Source organism: Pygoscelis adeliae, unplaced genomic scaffold, assembly GCF_000699105.1.
Source record: "Pygoscelis adeliae isolate BGI_AS28 unplaced genomic scaffold, ASM69910v1 Scaffold105, whole genome shotgun sequence".
Classification (NCBI taxonomy): domain Eukaryota; kingdom Metazoa; phylum Chordata; class Aves; order Sphenisciformes; family Spheniscidae; genus Pygoscelis; species Pygoscelis adeliae.
This window is the reverse complement of record NW_008824807.1, coordinates 1,471,214-1,476,641: the sequence shown is the minus strand read 5'-3', so window position 1 is coordinate 1,476,641 and position 5,428 is coordinate 1,471,214.

Here is a 5,428-nt window from a genome sequence, read left to right as displayed (position 1 = left end):
GCTTTTCGTATGTTTCGTCAAGAAATGCATCTTGTTTCAGTGAAGCAAACGTAGTTCCTTTAGCAATTGTTAAATTGGAGGTTTTATTGTGTTGCAGGAAGATCTGTGCTCTCTAATAATTTCGTGTCAGGAAATGCAACTGAAAAAGGAGCCCAGGAAAAGCAGTGAAGTATCAGGTCCAGATGCAGCACAGATGTGCGGCTCGGCACCAGGACAGAATCAGAAGATGCAGCGATCCAGCCGCCTTGCGCTTTGCTGCATTTTTCAGCAAGTTACTTCACTTTGTTGTAGTTTCTCTGTCTGTAGAAAGACGGAAACAATGGGCCAGCAGTCCTTTGTCGAGCACTTTGAGATCCTGCCACAGAAAGTACTATGTCGGAGCACAATCCATCTTAGAAATAAATGTCATTACAATTGATTGTAAGCTAAAAGCAAAACTAGAAGCAAATAACATAGAATGATATTTCCAAATTTTTCTAAAGAAAAAATTCAACAAATTATAGGGAGTCTTTTATGTAACCAAATATAAAATCATAATGCTCTAGTGCTTCAGCTATGAAAATTTTAAAGAACTTTCTGAAGGTGGGTGGGCAACTGTAATTACCTTCCTTTTAAACAGAGAATAAACCATTCAGTGCTTAACCTTTCCAGAACTGGAGCCTTGGACCATAGAGCAGAAAGCAACATTCTCCTATTATAAAAAAAATACATTTTTCTCTGGCAAAAAAATAGCTTGCAAATGTATTTTGGGGGTTTAACTATGACAAAGATAAAGGCCAAAGTATGTAAAAAACCCATGTTCTTACACATTCTAAAATGCAAAATAATTCTGATATTCACAGTGTTTCACAGAATCTGATTTATACAAGTGCTAAGTCATAAAACATGTTTATAACTAAATAGCTGGCAAACTTGCAGGATTTGGGATGGCAAAGGGGACATATGTAGTTACTAGATCCCTGGGATTTGTAAAATGGAACAATAAAATACTTGACATTCATTAAATTTTCCTTTTCAAAACAGTAGTGCAAACAGTAATTGTATATTGTGTGAACTACTCCATTGATGCTGTTAAGGATGTGGTAATCACCAGCAATTTTTTCTTCCTGTAAGAAGCATTAATTTATTAAATTTACTAGTTTGTTTTGTTGAGTAGCATCTTTGTGATGGTATAACTATAATTATCTTCCATCGAATACGCATAGAAAAGACTTTTAAAATCCTGTTTCATTTAGAAACTATAAAACAAATTTCTCTATCATACGGAGGAGACACAGGATTCTCAGCTGCTATCCAAAACTGCAGTTCCTCCGATCTTCTGGGTTCAATAATGTACTGAAAGGAGATCCTTCGGTGAAGTGTTTCATGCAGCCGACGCTAGGCAAACTCACCGAGACACCGGCCACAAGTCAGAAGTGACGTCTTCCTACTCTTGCTTCTCCCCACCTTCTCCCGCCACTGGAACGGGGAAGGGTCAGGAACTCTACCAGCGGGAAAAGTGACTTTTCTTCATGATAACTCTTTTTCAGGGAGAAGGCCACCTTCTGAACATTTTGCAGTTTTCCAGACAGTTTTGTCAGTATTTTAGCTGTGTCCTTGGGAGACTCATCTTCTGCAAGGGCCAAGCAGTGGAGGGCAGGCAGGGACCAGAAGCCTTGCTGGGGAGAGTCAAACCACAGCGCCCTGCTACCACGAGGTGAAACTGTAGCTTAGTCATCTGTTGAATACTAATGGGTGAAAGGCTTCAGATGGTGGCAGTGAGTAATGGGAGGGATTCCCCATTGATTTCTCACTGTCTCAAAATGAAACAGCAGTTGCCGTTACAGTAAGCAAGAAGCTGAAAAGTGCTAGGTGAGAGAAATAGAATTATTTCTGTCTTAGGAATTCCTACATTTCAAAAACTTATTTTTCACCCTTGCATTGAGACCATTTTCAAACCAACTTTTTCTTCGTACTCCCTCATTTTGACAGTATTGCTGAAGTCTGCCAGAGGCAGGAAGCAGATTCTTTTAGTTTTGGTTGTGTCTGTTTTTCAATCTTGTGTCCCTGAGTTTCAGAGGATATTCACCCTCATAACTCCAACTGATATTTAACAGCCATTCTGGGTTCTCTCCACCTCCAAAAACCGGATATTAAAGCCCTTCCCATATGCAGGATGCATGTACATAAACACAGTGGAAAAACTTCACGAAGACTGCATGTCCCGTCTCCTGCTGGTGTGAAATGCGGGGAGTAGCGCTGTTCACGCAAACAGATTTGACTCATTCAGTCCCTGTGAGAGGTGGACAAGGAAGCAAACAGCACTTGCCAAACAGTAGTCCGGCAGCATGCATCACTGCTAGAAGGCACTTGCAGCGATTGCAGTGCTGCGCACGAAGCGAGAGAGTCGCTGCACAACAAAACACTGTTTTGTATAGTTTTTTCTGTCCTATGTCACCTTGCTTCCTCCCACTCATCCTCCTTCATTCGGACATGAGTGCTGACTTTCTCATACCGTTCCTGGGTTTTTCCCTTCCTGCACCCAACAGTCTCAGCCTCAGCCTCCCTCCATTGTCTTCCCCCCTGTCCTTCATCCTGGGCTATGACTAGGAAGCTCCGAACTGCTCCCATCCTCACCGGTACCCACTGCTCGCCTCCCAAGCTTCAGCTCTTCCAAACACTCCTTCCCACATCCCTACCCAGCTACTCACACCTCTCCCTTTTTTTTTCCTCGCAGCCCACCTTCCCTGTATCTCTCCCATGAAACTTCCTTTCTCTTCCCTTCCGTGAAACCTGCCATAACTAGCTCCTTCCCGAGTGTGTCTCTTTTCCCTTGTGGCTTTGAGCCAGACCACTCCTTCCACTCTCACTTGTTACTAGTGAAAAGAGCACTGGGAGCAGAGAGATGCGTCAACCTTTGCTCCGGCCCAGAGCAGCCAGGAACACTCATTATAAAGAAGGTCATTTTTTACTCTGGCCTGAATTGCTCCAAATTGCCAGATTTTTATTCATGGATATAGGCAAATTATGGGGTTTTCCATTAGTCTTAGGAAGGACTGAACCATTTTGGCGTGAATTTTCAAATGAATAAAGTCTGTCAGCTGGCATGGAAGACTTCACTCCTACTGTAAATAAAAGCAAAGCATCACATTGCGTTACAGGCAATGATACTAGTGCTACAGACACATACATAAACTGAACTCCCAAACCAGGCAAGAATTTCTTAGGAAAACCACAGAGGGAACATTTTTGGAGAAATACAACCTCTTCTTTGACTTTCAGGCCAGGAAGCCACTATGAAGAACTATATTAGAAGTATTTGAAAGCACACCGCTTAAGAATAAAAAAGCTGTTGTAAAAAATGGTTAACCTAACTGGGGAGATTTTGGATCTCTGTCACTTGCTGGCGCAGGCATCGCCATTCATAGAGCTTTGTGAGAGCTTCGTGAGACTGAAAGGAATCTTATCTACCTTGATTTGAAAACCAGCCAGGCAGCAGTCCTCGGGCACTTCATCAGCCCTTCTTCCTGCTCCATCTTCCCTTTTTCCCTCTACACCATGGGCAGATTTCCAAGGGCAACTAGCTCCTCTTGTTTCTATCCTGAAGCTCATCCACAAGTCAGGAAAAGTTTATAAAGCTTTGCAGTTAAGATTTATCACCAGAGATTTAGTCTGCACAACTCTGAACCCATTACATTATTTTCTGTTTAGGTCATTAGTCTAAATCCATCTCTGTTTACTGGTTGCTTTTTCAAATATTTATGCTTTTTCAATTCCTCTGCTCTCCGTGGCCTGCTGTCTCGAACTGCTGAGATGAATAGTCGCTAATAGTAAAAAAGGGAAGTCATCTTCAAGCATATTTTTAGCCACTTGAATCAATCCATTTTAGCTCTGTGACTTTGTGAGATGCATCTCAAATACTCTCTGTCCCTACCTCCTTCCACAAACCCTCAGGCAGCTACACGTCATCAATGCATGCTCAGATTTGGATCCCTAAATGTTATATGAGCCACACTACTTCCCCTTTCCTGCTGGACACTCCCCAACACTGTTGTCTATCCTCTGTTCAACTGTTCTCCATCCACATTCTCAAAGGCAGCCAGACCTAGCCAGTGGTGTCGCACGCTGAAGTGACACCATAGAAGTATTATTCTAAATGTCTGTAATTCAAAACAATATCAAAATGATTAGACATTGATATTATTGTGATAATCTCAGCATTCGTCTAGCACTTTTCTGTGCAGCCTGGCTTGGACTGATCTCCAAGGAAAGCTCTAAGGGACTTCTACGCCATAACCTGCAGGATTCCTTCATCTACACTGATGGCCATAGTACTTCTGCTATAAAAATGATTGCAGTCTGCTTCACAAACATCTGCACCTGCCTGGTTTGTCTGCTGCCGTCATTTTACCCTCGTATTACTCCTCCTCCTTCTTGCAGCTCCACCTCTCCTACCACAAACTAGTAGTACATATCTGTCCCCTGGTGGTCATATGCCTGACATAGGCTTGCTATTTCATAGGATCCCTTTAGGTTGACCAAAACCTTTCTGCTCGTTCTCCTCCCCACACAAGAGCATACTTAGTGCCCCCACCCCAGCAGCTCCAGAAAACCACTTAAGGTATGAAGCATCTTCAGGTGTCTGCAGCAGTCTAAAAGGCTCTACAGTTTTACACAAGAAAGTGAACTGTATCTTGGTGTCTGCTGAACTCCGTGCAACGCTGCAGAGGTCCGATCACACCCTGGCTAGAGGTGAGGTGCGTAGCGCAGGAGGAGGCTGCCAGGGCTGAGGGACAGAAAGTAGCAGCAGAGCAAGAGCATGGACAGATTTCTCCAGCAGCCCAATACAACCCGACTAACACTGGGGCTCCCTGCAGGGGACGGGCTTGAAACCTTGCTGGGATGAAGAAGAGGGCTGGCCACGGAGATTTCGCTGCAGATAAGTGATCTGTGAATGATCAAGGTGAGAAAGATATTGTTAATGACAGCAAATTTAACAGAGCATGTGGAGGCTAAGAAAAAACAACAGATAACTTCAAAGTAAGGTCTGAGAGTTGTCTGCCAGTACCGTATTTCTGCTTGTCCTTTGGGATGCCTGTTGGGTTGAGCACCCCTAAGGCCAAGAAGCCAGCCAGAGTGGCTGCCCGGATCAATTTATACTGCTACTTTATAATTTATACCGCATATTTTTACACTGCTACTGAAGTATGAAGGATTTACAGAAGAATGAAGGATATACAGAAGAAATGCTTTGAAACGTTTGTCTTGGTGCTTCTTACTTCCTCACTGTGCCAGCTTGAGCCCAAGAGGAGTCTGGCCATCAGTCAAAGCACAGGCTACAGACTGCAGACGCTCCCTTGTTGGGATCAGAGGTGGCTCTTCGATCTGCCCAGATTTGCAGCCCCATTTGCAAGGCTCTCCGTAATGCCCTGCCACATCCCACAGAGCC